At 40.2% G+C, this 17,009-nt stretch overlaps 1 long non-coding RNA gene across 2 annotated transcripts in view; it reads right to left on the bottom strand.

Annotated features, from left to right (window-relative positions):
• Window positions 1-8,452: 8,452 nt before the first annotated feature.
• Window positions 8,453-17,009, bottom strand: part of LOC132400294 (uncharacterized) — a 30,395-nt gene continuing 21,838 nt past the window's right edge. For both annotated transcript variants that reach the window (XR_009514215.1, XR_009514214.1), the window contains exon 3: window positions 8,453-9,169. This is a non-coding gene — a long non-coding RNA (uncharacterized LOC132400294). The remainder of the gene's footprint in view (window positions 9,170-17,009) is intronic.

The following is a 17,009-nucleotide window of genomic DNA, read 5'->3' as shown; positions in this document are numbered from 1 at the left end:
TCAGGTTTATTAGGGAATAAATTTTTTCATCCTGTCACTGAACTGTTCCCACGAACTATGGCCTCACTTTCAGGGACGCTTTGTCTCATGTTCTGAATACTTATTGCTTACTTAGTACCTCCATACCAGATGATGCTGCAACCATTCAGAATATTCCCCATGGTATATGTGTAGAAATTTGTTCATCTTTGGTCATGTGCCAAATCTTCTCAAACTACTAATGAAATATGGCCACTGGCATGCCTTCTACTTAATTACATCAATAAGTTGGCTCCAGGATATACCTTCAGAGATGTTGACATCCAGGAATTTAAAGCTATTCACCCTTTCCACTGTCGACCCCTCAATGAGGAAAGGGGTGTGACCAGTTTGTGTCACTAAAACATGATGGAAGATGAGGTTGCAGAAGCAAACCTGGGAATGGGAAACAGCTGACTGATCAGCACAGATGCAATCGGATGAGAACTGATTCCTCACCTAATTGGCTTTGGAACACAGGGTCGGAAAGTATGATGGGCTGAAAATTCACACATTACAAAATGTAAAATAAATCTATGGATCAGGCTCCCTAGAGAGCTGATGGAAGCTGAATAATACACAAAAATGCTGGAGGAACTCAGCAGGCCAAGCAGCATCTCTGAAAAGAGTAAACAGTTGATGTTTTGGGTCAAGATCCTTCATCAGCACTGGAAAAAAGGATTTAGAAGTCAGAGTAAGAAGGTGAGGGGAGGAGAGGAAGAAGTGCAAGGTAATAAGTGATAGGTGAAAGTAGGAGAAGGGGAATGGTGAAGTAAAGAGTTGGGAATTTGATTAGTGAAAGGGATAAGGGGGAATCTGATAGGAGAGGACAGAAGACCATGGAAGAAAAGGATCACCAGAGGGAGGTGATGAGCCTGGACAGAAACAAGTTGAGAGAGGGAAATGGGAATGGGTAATGAGGAATGGTAAAAAGAAGGGGGCAATTTACCGGAAGTTGGAAAATCAATGTTCAGGCCATCATCTTGAAGGCTACCCAGACAGAATATAAGATGTTGCTCCTCCAACCTGAATGTGGCCTCATCATGGCAATAGAGGAGTCTATGGACTGACATGTCAGAATGGAAGTGGGAAGTAAAATTGAAATAGTTGACCACTGGGAGATCCTGCAGTTTTCCTATGGAGAAGCATAGGTACTCGGCGAAGTGGTCCTTGCACCAACATTGATCTCTGGGCACTGGAGAGAGTAGTACAGACAGCCCAGCGCATCTGTGGATATGAACTTCCCTCCAGTGAGGGCATTTACAGCAGCAGGTACGTAAAGAATTCCTGGAAGATCATCGTGCACACCAGTCACCCCAACCATAAACTGCTTCTGGCACTTCTGTCTAGCAAACAATACCGTAGTATTAAAGCCAGGACCAACAGGCTACAGGACAGCTTCTTTCTACAAGCCATTAGATTCTTAAATTCACATGTCTATGCATTGTGATGGAGTCATAATGTAAAGATTTTTACTCCCTCACATTGTGGGATGGATGTAAGATTTAAATAAATTCAATTCCCAATGTGTCGGGTCTCACAAGTATGCAGGAGGCCACATCGGATGCAATAGATGACCCAAACAGACTCACAGGTGAAGTATTGCCTCACCTGGAAGGACAATTTGGGACCCTGATTGGTAGTGAAGGAGGAGGTGTAGGGGCAGGCGTGGCATATATTCCACTTTCAGCTGAAGTTGTTGATTCATTCACTTGGGGTCCAGAACAGTAGGTACAGGAATATGAATAGATTTTCAACCAGACCAGGAGTCCAGAATACCTGCATATTTTTTGCTCGCTTTCTACTTGCCAGATTCACTGACAAATTTATTATACCTCTGTATAGCATGTTAAAGAAAAGGTGAAAGGTGTTTGTGTACTAAATGGAACATCTAATAGTCTGGAAAATATGCTAATTTGGCTTTACTAAAGTCCTAAATTTGCCAGCATACTGGGGCATTACTGTATCAACACTTTATAATACAGTAACCGAACATCACTGATACTGGTCCAAACACAATTACATCACAACCCAGAAACTCACCAACACCTCTCACTCCTCAGGGAACTAGAGAAAGCTAGCATGTCCAATTTTTTTCCAATGCGCCATGGAAAGCATCCTATCTGGATGCATAAGGCCTTGATATGGCATCTGCTTTGCTTGTGACTACAAGACACCACGGAGAGTCTTGACCCAGCTCCACACTTCATGGAAACCAATCTCCCCTCCATGGACTCTGTCTATACTTCTCACTGTTTTTTACTTCAGCAACCAGCACAATCAAAGACCCCACCCACCCTGGATATTCTCTCCTCTCCTCTTCCATTGGGCCTGAAAGCAGGTACCACCAGGATCAAGGACAGCTTCTACCCCAGTCTATAAGACCTAAACAGTTCCCTAGTACATACAATAGGTTAGACTGCTGACCTCACAATCTACCTCAGTGCATACCAGCACCGCACATTCTCTGGAGCTGCTGCACTTTATTTGGCATTCTTGTTGTTTTACCTTGTTCTCCCTCAATGTACTGTGGAATGATCTGCTCAGTACGAATGTACACAAAAAAGTCTCACAATATGTCAATACGTGTGACAATAATAAACCAGTTCCAATTCCAGTTACATTATTTGAAAGAAGTTTTAAATGTCATTACTTTTCTTTAACTTTATTTTAATTGATTGTTTAATTGTTTAAAATGATTCACTTGTTGATCATTGATCAAACACATTTTAAAAATGGATCGGTGGAAAGTCCCATAGGGTGATCTGTAGGAAACGCCTTGATCTCCTGTGTCTACTGCCCTGTCGCCCTTCATTGAATGGCTGTAATACCAGGGTCTAGATGGGCCATAGGGCCTGCTTCTATGCGGTAATGTTCTATAACTATGACTCCAGAAAATACACAGAATCTAAAGTCAATAGAATGTCAGGTCCTGCCTCATTGTAAAATGTTAAGTACAACTGTGGGCATCTGGTGAACATGAGGTTTGGTAGGTGCAGCACAATATAGCCTAATAATTGTTACAACCACGAATTAGATGGGATGTAACATGTTCCCTCACTCTGCCTCACCTCAGTGCCTTTATCTGCAGAGCAATACCATTTCGATAGCTGCAGCTATATCAAGGCAATCTTGCACACATGGCATGGTTATGAGCTGAGAATACGTACACGACGCTGGAAGAACTCAGTAGGTCAGGCAGCATCTGTGAGAAAAGAGTAGCCAACGTTTCGGGCCGAGACCCTTCATCAGGAATGGGGGGGAAGAGAGGACCGAAGCCCAGTAATAGAGATAGGGGAGGGGGTAGGGTCTAGAGGTGCCAGGTGGAAAACCAGTCAGAGGAGAGATAAAGGGGGAGGGGGAGGGGATAAGCATGAAAGAACTGTAGAGATAAAGGAGCAGAAAGTTGAAAGGGGAGCGAGACAGAGAGGGACCTGGGATGGGGGAAAGGGAGGGGGAGGGGGAGGGGGAGGGAATTACTGGAAATTGGAGAATTCAATGTTCATACCACCAGGCTGGAGGCTACCCAGACAGTAGATGAGGTGTTGGAGGAGATCAGGTTGGAGGAGCAACACCTCATCTACCATCTGGGTAGCCTCCAGCCTGGTGGTATGAACATTGAATTCTCCAATTTCCGGTAATTCCCTCCCCCTCCCACTTCCCCTATCCCAGGTCCCTCTCTGCCTCTCTCCCCTTTCAACTTTCTGCTCCTTTATCTCTACAGTTCTTTCATGCTTATCCCCTCCCCCTCCCCCCTTTATCTCTCCTCTGACTGGTTTTCCACCTGGCGCCTCTAGGCGCTACCCCTTCCCCTATCTCTATTACTGGGCTTCGGTCCTCTCTTCCCCCCCATTCCTGGTGAAGGGTCTCGGCCCGAAACGTTGGCTATTCTTGTCTCACGGATGCTGCCTGACCTGCTGAGTTCTTCCAGCGTTGTGTACGTATTCTTTGATCCACAGCATCTGCAGTTGTATTTTTGTGTTTTTATGTTTATGAGCTGGATGCCAGCCAGGAAGACAGAAGAATAACCAGACTCAATCCATACAGAAATCTTCCTACCAACAGGGGAATTACACGGTAATTCCTCAGCTTGCGGACACATGCATATCTCAGTCGGAGATATGGTGACAGTCCAAATGGCTCCTTAATATTTACAAGCACAATAAAGTCTGCAGATGCTGGAAAACCAAAGCAGCACACAAAATTGCTGGAGAAACTCAGCAGGTCAGGCAGCATCTACAGAAAAGAGTAAACAGTCAATGTTTTGGGTCGAGACCCTTTTCCATAGATGCTGCCTGACCTGCTGAGTTCCTCCAGCTTTTTTTTGTGTTCCTTACTACTTAGATGCCAATTAGTCTCAGATATATTATCAGAAATTTCAAAGGTGTACCAAATGGAAGCCTATCTATGATGTGTCAAACTTTAGCACTGGATTTAATTGAAATAGTATCTTCCAGATGAAATAGTATGGGTTAGGAAAAGGAGACCTTGTTACTCCCAGGCTAATTTTCCATCAACATATATCCCACATCTTCTCTGGTCTCATCTGGCAAGTTTGCAAAAATCCAGGTCACTAACTTCTCAAATGTCATGAATGATAGATTGAATAAAATCTAACAGTTTCCCCTCAGGAGTGTAATAATAAAAAAAAACTAGCATCCACAATAAACAAGCTGTGATATACAGTATCACTGAAGCTGGCCACTTGCCTTGGTAGAAATTGCTTGTTCTCATTCTCTGTTGAGGGAGGAGAGTGGAAAAAGTTCAAAACAAGTTCAAGTTCCACACAGGATGGAAGTCCATGCTTAGGTACAGTGGATGCTGCATGGCAAAGCAGGTTTTAGAAAGGCTATACATTTCTGTGGAGGATTTCAATACTTAAGGCATATGTTTCCAAGAATAACAGATGCCAAGATCAAGGAAGGCATTTTTGTTGGTCTACAAATCAAACAGTTCATCAAAAACAAGCAATTCAAAGAGCTTCTAGTGGGACCAGAGAAAATCGCATGGAAGGCATTCAGTCACGATAATGTGGTCAACTGGATCAGCAAATTTGCAGATAACACCAAGATTGGGAGTGTAGTGGACAGTGAGGAAGGGTATCATTGGCTTGTGGAGGGATCTGCATCAGCTGGAGAAGTGGGTTGAAAAATGGCAGATGGAATTTAATGCAGACAAGTGTGAGGTTTTGCACTTCGCTAGGATAAACCAGGGTAGGTCTTACACAGTGAACGGTAGGGCACTGAGAAGTGTGGTAAAACAAAGCGATCTGGGAATACAGGTCCATAATTTGTTGAAAATGACATCACAGGTAGATACAGTTGTAAAGGCACATTGGCCTTCATAAATCAATACATTGAGTATAGATGTTACTTTGAAGTTGTATAAGATGCTGGTGAAGCTTAATCTGCAATATTGTGTGTAGTTTGGGTCACCTACCTACAGGAAAGATGTAAAGAGTACAGAGAAAATTTACGAGGATCTTGCCGGGTCTGGAGGTTCCGAGCTATAAGGAAAGATTGAATAGGTTAGGACAGTATTCTTTAGAATATAGAAGACTTTGAGGAGATTTGGTAGAGGTATACAAAATTATGAGAAATATAGATAGGGTTAATGAAAGCAGGCCTTTTCCACTGAGGTTGGGTGAGACTACAACCAAAGGTCATGGGTCAGGGTGAAAGGTAAAAAGTTAAAGGGGAACATGAGGGGAAATTACTCCACTCAGAGGGTCGTTAGAATGTGGAATTTGCTGCCAGCTCAAGTGGTGCAAGTGAGCTCAATTTCAACACCTAAGAGAAGTTTGAGGTACCTGGATGGTAGGGGTATGGAGGGCTATGATTCCAGTGCAGGTCGATAGGATGTTTGTGGCATGGACTAGATGGGCAGAAAGGCATGCTTCTGTGCTGTAATTCTGTGAGTCCATAATTCTATAACTGGTGTGTAGAAGAGCATCTCTGAACCCACAACATACCGAATCTCAAAGAAGACCGTGAAAATACACTCAGTGGCCACGTTATTACGTACAGGAGGTACTCAATAAAGTGGCAACTGAGTGTAAAGTTAATGGGTTGAATGGCCTCCCTCTATTTCATAAGGAAATAAGAAAAGTATGAAAAAAATAATTTTCGTAATTAAATCTTTCTTGATTCCTCATTGTCAGGGGGATTGTAAGCATATTTGGAAAATTTCTCCTTATATTTTATTGAATAATGTAATCATCTCATTCCTTTAGAATTTTATTGCATATTGCAATGAAATAAATTATCCTGTTATTTCTCAACGTAGATTATATTCAAAAAATCATTGGCCTGTTTTGCTTAAAATATTTCTGATGAATCAGAAACCTGAAGGAAGAAAATATTTTCTTAAAGTTTAGTCATATAAAACAATTATAGTTTGCTGCATTCAAAACATGGGGTTTCCACACATTCTGAGTGCATGTGATCTTGCTAAATCAACCTGAGGTGTGCTGGCTGGAATACTTTATTTTTGCTGGTAAAGATTTCAATTAAACAAAGTATTTAATATCCAGAAGTAGGTTGATTGTTATGATTAATTTAGGACTGTTAAAATGGTTAAAATATAATTAACTTCTATGATTACTAATTAATGCCAAATATGCATTTCAAAGCTGCCTTCTGCTACTATCTCGACCTTCTTATTCATAAGCATCCACGTGTATTAGAATTTTGCAAGCTGCTGACATAATTCTTGTATGTGTTAACAACACTAAAGATTTCTAATCTGTTTCTTTCTAAATTTACCCTATGACTTATTACTGAAAAAATCTAATGATGTCATTGTATTGCTCAGATTGCACGAGACCAATAGGCGTGTTGGGGTGGTGGGTGGGGGGAGGGGGCGGTGAATGCTCATTCATTCAGACAATACTGCCCTCTTCTGACAGAAGTGCTTTTATTCTTCAATCTTCATATTCAGGTTTTTATTCATGTTTTCCTCTGTTATTTGTTTCTTTTGCATCAAAATATAGGAAATGTTTTAGAAAAATGGAAATCAAAACCAACGAGATCTCATAGAAATTTAAATCCCCTGCATTTTCATTTAAAGGTACTGTGGATCCATCAATAACCAAATGGTAAGATAACAATGTTGACAAATAAACCATGATGCCAAAGGAAGTTCATTTTGTATCAATATAGATAAATTATAGAGTATGCAAATTCAAAATTTTCATACTTAGTTGATTGTACCCACAGTTATCTAGGCAAATTAAAACAAACTTAAATTGTGCGTAAGCATTTATAATTATAAGCACCTGGTCACAAAGTGAAAGCTTTCACCCACAAAAAAATTAATTCTCCTTCAAAGTTATATGACGAAAGCTATCATAAAAAAAGAAACTAGCATAATGTTCATGGTTGGTAGGTTAATTAACCATTGTAAATTGTCCTTAATGTGTAGGTGGTGGGGGGGGGGGGGATTGTTGGGAAAGTGGGCAGGCTAAAGTAGCATTAGTGTGGATAGACACAAAATGGTCACTGTAGACAGTGTGGATCAGAGGGCCTGTTTCTATATGGTTTAAGTCCATGGCTTTATGAATATCTCCGATTTGTTCCTTATATTTGGGCTGCATAAAGTCAGTGAAGCTGCTAACTGTGGCTCTGAAGTTATGGGTTTTTCGATGAGTTTCTATTGTAATGGGCATGTACTTCAATGATTGGATATTGGGACATCTCCAAGTAACTGAAGAGCTCATGAGGTCAAAAAAAGCCTAAACGTTTTCTGCGTGTGCTAATTAATGTATGTTAGAATTTTTATTACACAATGAAAAAGAGAAATCTTGCTGGATTTTGTATTTGTATCAAGTTCAGTTTGGGATAATGTTTAGGAAAAATTTCAGTTAGTTGACAGAAGTGAAGGAAAACAGGCATCCATGAAGGTTGTGTCCTCATAATATGACTTCTAGAAAAAGAAACCATCAGGTAAAATGACATGGGAAACGTTGACACTCAGTACCTGAACAAATGGCTGACAAGGTGCGTCTTGAGAAAACTTACCCCTCTAAAGTTGTAAAGAGAGTGGTTGAGGTAAATTGGAATCAGGGCATTCTTAATTGAGTTATTTTGGGTGTTTTGATAGATCAGAACAACTTTGCAATATGCTACAGTTCACATATCCCTAAATAGCTGTATAGCTTGCTGTATTCTGTAAGGTTGTCTCTTTGGAAAACCCATGGACTGAAGTTTCCCAAGTGCTTCCATTCATAACTTGAAAAGTGGAAATGTAAATAGTGTGCCATTGAGAACAGAACGATGTACGAATTTAGAACTATGCTTCTCTTTCAATATTTTATTAGTTTCTGCATAAAGGAATAGAGAGTACAAGAAGGATATATTAGATCAAAAGAAAAAAAAGTACCAAATACATTGTATTAAAAATACAGTTACAATCACAAAACCCTGTATTCATAAAAATTAAATTAAATCGTAATATTGAAATATAATAATTTTGTTATACAGAAAAAAAATCTAAACCCGCTACCAAAGTCAGAGCTGTTAGGAAGGACTATGCTTCTGGATGAAATATTTTTGCCAGCTGAACCTAACCTACCATTATTGCAGTTGCCTTTACTCCTTTTATACCTTTCCACAGTAATGATGGCTCATCAATACTGTGGCTTTCATACAATATCACATCAAATAAAATTTCTTTGATCAAATAAAGCTATGAAGTCTTTTCATATCCAATTGAATATATCAGTTTAAAGACAAGCACAAAAAAGTCTGCAGATGCTGTAAAGTCAAAGCAACACATACAAAACACTGGAGGAACTCAGCAAGTCAGGCAGTATCTATGGAAGAGGATAAACAGTCAACATTTCAGGCTGAGACCCTTCTTCAGGACTGAGAAGAAATAAGAAAGCTGCCAGAATAGGAGGGAATTGCTGCACTGTTAATGGCAGTATCTCTGGAGTTTGGATTTAGACAGTCTTTTAATGCATTCTGTAATGCTGTGCACCTTATACCATGAGGGAGGACATCAGATGCCTGAAATGTGTCATGGTCTTGAAAAGTTAGGCCTCATTTATCTTGTTCCAGCTGTCGCTGCACAATTTCCCAACTTGGCTTGTGATGATGATTGGATCTTGAGAACTCTGAGAGACAGCAATATGCACTTCCATCCGTAGTGTCTGAAAGGCAATATGAAAATGCCCCACACAGGTTATCATCCTGCAGACAATGGCTGCAGATCCCAAAGAAACAATCATGTATACTGTAAGACCTGTGTGAAGAAAATGTTTTCCCAATGTCAGCACAGACTTCTATTACATTCCCACCACAATGCCATTCACTTCCCTAAATTCTGCAAATTGTATACTGGATACTGCATCTGTTTTTGGCTTTCTATTAATGCAGACAGGAAGGAGAAGCAGAGAGGCAGGAGCTAATCAAGAATAGTTGTTTTGACTGTCTATTGCTAACTCTCAAAGAAGCAATATTTCAGGCACACCAGATCCAACAACCGCTGAAGCAGTGACCAAAGGCATGGAGTAATCAGTTGTTGCTATCCTCCGCTATCTTCCTCACTTCCTACTTACCTCCAGCCCATGTTCTCCTTTGAATGACAAGCTGTATATGATGTTTCTGCCATTTTCAGAACTGCGCTGTCGTTTCTGATAACCTGGAAGAGCTACTTGGCCAGACAGTGGAGGAGGCCCAAAAGAACAATGATAACAACACAAGAATCATTTAATTTTCCTCATGGATGCTAACTCATGTACTAGTTCAACATCTAGATTAGAAAATAGCACTGTGGGAAAAGCATAATTTGATGTAAACATTGTAGAAGTGGTCTGCAGCCAAGATGCGGACAAAGCAACTGCCAGTTCTCTGGCGGCATGAGGGTTTATACTGCAGTGTGACTAAATGAGAAGTTTGATTGGAAAAGATCACAGAAGATGATTGACAGTTGTGCACAATAAAATAGCCAATTCATTGGAGAACCTGCCATAAAACTACCATTTAGATTTTGGGTCTGGCATCATCCTGGCACGGGGCTTTATCCACAGCATGCAGTTCATATTTTCCAACATTGAAGTGGTGATCAATTCCATCAGAGTACTTAGCAATGATGGCCGATATCACAGCATTCATTGCTGAACAAACCACTTACCAAATGTCTAAACGCCAATGTGGAAACTTTGATTTCTGTAATGCAAAATCTGCTTAATATAGTACATGTTCAGACAGGTCTCAGTTAAGCCTGGCTCATTACAATGTCTGTCCAGTGCACCACCATTATAGTTGCAGATATGAATTATTAGTTACCAAGAGGCTTTCAATATTTCATAAAGTTGGGAAATTGCTCCTGCAGAAGATTACTCGTACTGCTGAGATGTTGTTCCAGTGGAACAGTTGTTAGTTCATGGAATGTGCATCCACAATTTAATGCATTTTTTTATGTCTGGGGTTAAGAGAAGACACTGACTGGATTGTTGGCAGAAGCTGCAAGTTGACAGTATTGTCACCAAATCGGGATGCATTCCATGATAAACTACTATGCATACTTCCAGTGGATTTTGCATGTGGGTGTACTAAATAGACCCTGAAACAGAAGAGATTCTGCATATGCTGGAAGTCCTAGGTAACACACACAAAATGTTGGAGAAACTCAGCAGGTCGTGCAGTGTGTATGGAAAGGAATAAAGAGGCAACGTTTTGGGCTCAGACCCTTCATCAGAACTTCTTCAGGAAGGGGGAAAACAGAATAAGAAGATGGGGGCAGGGGGAGGAGTACAAACTAGAAGGTGATAGGTGAAGCACATGGGAAAAGAGTAGGAATGCAGCAGAGGTTACAGAGGGGAAGCAGCGACAGGGTCTCACTGCATGGCCATCGAAGTGAAGATTTAAACTTCTTCAGGGTAGGTATTCCTCAAGAAGACTTTGCAATGGAGCAGCAAATCATAGACACAAATGATTCTTAAGCTGGAAATCCAGAATGATGCCATTTTGAAATTCTAAGAACATTTATCATTTCTAAAAATAGATGATAATGATAAGCACACAAAATTCTGCTGATGCTGAAAATTCAAACCAACACACACAAAATACTGGAGAAACTCAGCAGGTCAGGCAGCATCTTCGGAAATGAATAAACAGTTGACATTTTGGACCAAGACCCTTCTTCATCACTGGAAAGGAAAAGGGAATTTACCAGAATAAAAAGGTGGGGGCAGGGTGATGGAGAGTAGCTAGAAGGAGCTAGAAGTCAGGTGGTTGGGAAAGTAAAGGGCTGGATAGGAAGGAATCTGATTGGACAGCAGTGGGAACCATGGGAGAAAGGGAAGATGGAAGGGCACCTGGGGAGGTGATAGGCTGGTGAGAAGAGGTAGGATGCCAGAGTGGGGAATTAAAGAGGGAAGAGAGAGAGAAAAAGATATCTGAAAAAGAAATCGCTATTCATGTCATCAGGTTGGAGGCTACCTAGAATATGAAGTGTTCCTCATCCTGAGAGTGGCCTCATCATGGTACAAGAGGAGGCCATGGACTGACATATTGAAACAGGAATGGAAATAGGTATTAAAATGGTTGGCCGTTGGGAAATTCTGTTTTTTTAGTGGATGGAGCAGAAGTGCTCAATAAAGCGATTACCCCCAGTTTACGAAAAGTCTCACCAATGTAGAGGAGGCCACATCAGAAGCACTAGATACAGTAGACGACCCTTGCAAATTTGCAGAAGTGTTGCCTCATTTGGAAGGTCTGTTTGGGGCCCTGAATGGAGGTGAAGAAGGAGGTGAATGGGCAAGTGCAACACTTTGTATGGTTAAGTGCTGGATGGGAGATTAGTGGGGAGGATGAATGGACTCGGAAATTGCACAGGGAATAATCCCTGTGGAAAGTGGAGAATGGGGGAAGGTAAAGATGGGTTTTGTCAGTTTAATCTAATACCTTAATAACTTTTGATTGAGTTATGCTTCCATCTAAAGTTAGCTATTATTGCCAATATCTTAGCAAGTAAAATATCTTTTAACTGAAGTATGTTTTATCATTTAAACATAATTGTATTCATTACAGTCTATTGAAAGTCAACTAAACAACCGTTCTGTTTTCTTCCTTTTTTTAATGTACTTACCTATCTTAACATAAAGTTACTGATATCTTATTTAAAACATTTGTATTCTGAGTTGTCCTCTGGGAAGAGATTTATGAATTGTTGATCCTGCATCACTAACATCATGACCCAATTGTGTCTTAAAACGTTATTACTACAAAACAGACAAATGTCTGCAAGTGATTGCAGGCCCTGTTTGTTTCATCATTTAATAGCAAACTAATAGTATTGCTGCTGTCCATTTCAAATGATAACACAATTGTTATTGCAATATTAAATCCACTGAATTTTCTGTGTCTGATTAGCACAGAGGATTCTGTAGTCTGAAGAAAGAATAATTTTAGTCAAAGTTTTTACTTTTTGAAATGAAAGAGTAATGCATTCTTTTCATTAACTCCAACCAGGAAGGTGTACTCTATGAACAGAGAAATTAGATTTGAATATGCAGTTAACCTAATACTCAATTCTTAGGTACCCGTGGCCCCTTCAGTTATATGTTGCTTGGTTCAAACTCAGTTGGTTTGAATACAATCACATCCATGATTTACTACATGGAAAACTAATCATTTCTGTTTCATTTTTAAAATATCTGCTTCATTAGATATCGACTGCAAAAATATTGGCCTGATGCTATTTAGGTTGAATCCAGCAGAAAAATTGCTCAGCTGACACACTGAAAGAATGGCTGTACCTCAAGTATTTAAAGCCTATCACTAATTAACTAAAATCAAACACTGCAGAATATCAAAAATCTGAAAAGAAAGCAGAAAATTACTGGTAAAACTTGGCAGGTCAGGCAGCATTGATGGACAGAGAAACAAAAAGCAAAAAATCCTGATTTGAGACACTCTGAGACACTCATTTTAAAATCCCACTACTTTGGGCATAACTTTAACTTTTTACTCTCCAAACGGTGTCAGCCATTCACCTCAGATCAGTAAAATTTATACCCAGCTTGCAGCTGTTCAGGGCTTACAAAGATCGTTTCTGCCCTTTCTTATTTCATTTTGTCATAGCAACAGCAGGGATTTAGATTCAATACCGTGTTGGGTCATAGATCTTTCAATTCCCTTTGCAAAGTTTCAGTTGAATCAGCATTTACCTAGGTGACAGTCAATTCAAATCTGAGGACTGGAATTGGCATTAGGTTTTGTCAAGGAGTCAAAGGCTGACGTGTGCCCTATCCCACTTCACCACAGCAAGGGAGTAACAAGTGGAAATGGAGTTCATCCAACCCATTAGACACAGCCTTTACCCAAGTCAGAAATGTATTAGTGACCTACATGACAGGACTATATCTTATAAGATAATTCTCAAACTTGTATGGAACGGTATCTTTTGCAAAGGCAGCTGTAAGACCTCATTGAAGGTTGAGTCTCTCCACTGACAGTGACACCATTGCCAGCTCCTTTAGCTCTATAAAGGAACTGGCACCCTGGCTGCTGCACAAGAAAAGAGACACCTCAGCGCCTCATCTGACAGCTTTCTGCTGAGTGGCAGCAGTGCCAAGAGCAACAAATGTTGCCGACCACGTCTTCTGGCTCTGAACAGATAGAGCACTCAGTCCTCACAATCAGGTTATCAAAGTCGCTTCTCTGCAATGCCAAAGACAAGCAAGATCTCACAGCCAGAAGACGAAAGTCACTGTTATGGGTTTTAAGCAACTGCCTATGAAAATTCTTTGAGCAGTAAAACAAAGCAAGTATAAAAAAGATAAAAGTAATAAAAGATCTGGACGTAACATTTCTTGAGTTGTGCTCCCTCGCATGTTCCCGGAAGCATTTCATTAATTTCCAGCCTGCTCAGCTGAATTGTTTTCCAACTGCAGTGAATAGTTGCATACACCAGCTAGGGTGATCATTTCCATTGTCCCTGGTTGGCATTTTCCTATCGCTCCTCCACAATCACCATCTGTTATGCCTTACTTGAGGTTCTCTTCAGAAAAAAACTTTCAATACACATAGGACACTGTTTAACTATATTCTCTTGATTCAGCCAGAAAAGAATGGCAGATTCTATGGGAGAGTGTGCTATTTGAAGGAGAATCTGTAAGTCAAGGTGTTCCCTTGTCTTTCTTTATGGTAGAGATCTAGGGTTTTGGAGGTTCTGGCAAATAGCCTAATAACCAATTGCAATGTATTTAATGGATGAGACTAACTGTGTGCAGATGATGGGTGGGCAGGGTGGGGGGAATAGATTTCTAGGGTGTTGACAGAGCTGACTGCTTGTTCTGGACACAAACAAACTCCTTGAAAGTTACTGGTGGGGTGCTTACCCAAGAATGTCATCACATTCCTGACTTGTGCCTTGTTGAGGTGTAAAGATTTGCCACTTACCACAGGAGACATGCTTTTGTATTCACATTATTTATGTGGCTGCTCTAATTGAGCTTCTGTTCAAAAGTAATCCCCAAGGATATTGAAGGTGATGTCATAGAGATGGTAGTGCCATTGAACGTCAAAGGTGGGTGATTTGCTGTGATGGTACAAATGTTACTTGGCACTCAATCAGCCCAACCCTGAATATTGTCTGGAACTTGCTGTATGCTGTTATGGCCTACTTCATTTTCTGAGGAGTTCCAGATGGAATTGAACTTTGTGAAGGCATCAGAGAACGTCATTATTTTTGTATGATGGAGCGAAGTTCTTGGATGAAGCAGCTGAAGATATTTGAGCCCAACACACTAACCTGCAGGGAAGTCCTGGAGTTGTGTTGATTGACCTCAGCAAACCACAACCTTTAGGTAATATATAGATTCAACCACTGGAAAGTTTTCACTGTGATTCCCATTGTTGTCAGTTTTACCAGACCTCCTTAATGACTAATGGTTATATTCTGCCTTGATGTCATTTTCCACTCACCTCTGGAATCCATAATTGGACTAAGGGTTATGTTGAAGTCCGGAGCAAAATGGTTCTGGCAAAACCCATAGTGAGCATCAGTGAATGGCTATAGATGAATAAGAACCTCGTGATAGTACAGTCAATGATAGCTTACATCATTTTGCTGATGATTGACTGAAGACTAACAAGATAGAATATAACAAAGCAAGTCATATATGATGCCAAAAGTGAATTAGGTTTGTTCAAGTATAAACTTAAAACTCTCCCCAACCCTATCAAACCCTAGTCAATCCAAACCCAATACAATGCTTAAAGTTAATTATGCTCCCCTGTTTGTGTAATTTGTTATTAACAGTGAGGCTCTGAGATAAACCAGGCCAGACTATAATAAAAATGTAAGAAAATCTGAGCCAAAATAATGTCAAACAGAAATAACCAGTTCTAATAGACAGAAAGAAAGACCAAGTTACTTAAAATAGAGAGCTTGATATTGACTCAGGAGGGCTGCAACTTGCCCAAATGGAAGATGAGGTGCTGTACCTCAAGCTTGCATTGGGCTTCATTATAACAGGGGATAGAAGCAACAGGATCTCAGAATCACCCATATGGACTAAATGGAAATACTCTATTAAGCACTCAAACTATCTGCAACGAAGCAAAAGCTGGAAGCACATCAGTGATCAGGTGGCATCTGTGGAGAGAGAAGCACCATGTTTCAAGTCCATAGTGCTTTGAAAGGCACACAAATGTGTTTTAAGTTCTTAAGGAGTTCAGAGGTAGACAAAATAAGGGAAAGGATAAAGATCAAGATTTTCATGTGACAAGCTTGCTTTCAGTGATTCATAAGAGACAAAATGAATGTTTATTAATCATTGTAGATCTCTCTTGAACAGTATAAGTAGACGAAGCATAGAAAGTAAAATATGCTAGAACTGTAACTTGCAGAACACAGCAGTTTTTGGAAATCTGTTGTAAAAAGAAAATGCTGGAAATACCCAACTGCTGAGATAGCATCTATAGAGAGAGAGAAACTGAATTAATGTAATAGGTGAATGACCCCTCATCAAAGTTCTGATACAAATGGGAATGGCTGGATCTCCACAATTGTTGAATTCAATATTGAGTCCAAGAGGATGTAATGTTCCTAAGCAGAAGATGAACCGCTAGAACTTATGCAGACCATTGTTGGAACAACATAGTAGATAAAAGACAGGTGATGTGAAGCTGAAGGTCACTCAAGAAGACGGCATTGAAAAATAGACAGGACTGAATTTTCTGTGTCAAGCTCAATTTGCTGTTAGCCGTGTGAAAACAGCGTCTTTAATGCATTTCAAAGTTGAAGTCAAAAGCAAGTGAACTGTTTTGCTAAGCTAATAGAAGGGTAACACAACTCAGGGAATAATAGATTGCAGCTTGATCAGGAAGGGAGTGATATGTTACCACTTGTAGACAAGTGTGCAAAGCTAACACGACATCTGGATCAGCTATTATGTTATTAAATAACAGAGCAGATCCAAACGACTAATGACTTGGTCCTGCTCCCAACTTGTATGTTCATTTAAAAGCCCTAGCACATATCAAATTTATTGCTGATATATTTAAATAGCTCTAAGAAAGCTGAATACCAGATATTCAGTTTAAATGAATACAGAAGGCTTTGCCGCCGCTTTACTAACTTCAGCTGGTCTGATATGATGTGCATTTCCAATATTTCAGAGTAAACAAAAATGTTCAATTTCACAAGTATGCCTGAGACTAACAGATTACACTACTTGAATGGTTTCTACCAAGAATCATGATTAATAGGTCTTTTATTGCACTCATTCATTTTTGTTCATCAGTCATTTGCCAATGCTTGCCCTTCCTTCAGTTCCCTTGAGCTAAGAGGTTTACCGGCCACTTCAGGAGGCAGGTGGAAGTCTACCACATTGGTGAGTCAAGAGTCACATATGGGACAGGCTAGAGAAGGATAGCAGATCTCCACCCTGAACATTATTAGTGAACCCAGGGGTTTTTGCAACAGTCTCATAGCTCTACGGTTAACATTATTACTTGTTTATAATTCCAGATTATCAA

Source organism: Hypanus sabinus, chromosome 10 (genome assembly GCF_030144855.1).
Source record: "Hypanus sabinus isolate sHypSab1 chromosome 10, sHypSab1.hap1, whole genome shotgun sequence".
NCBI lineage: Eukaryota > Metazoa > Chordata > Chondrichthyes > Myliobatiformes > Dasyatidae > Hypanus > Hypanus sabinus.
The sequence above is the reverse complement of the archived record's forward strand: the minus strand, read 5'-3'. Positions and strand labels throughout refer to the sequence as shown.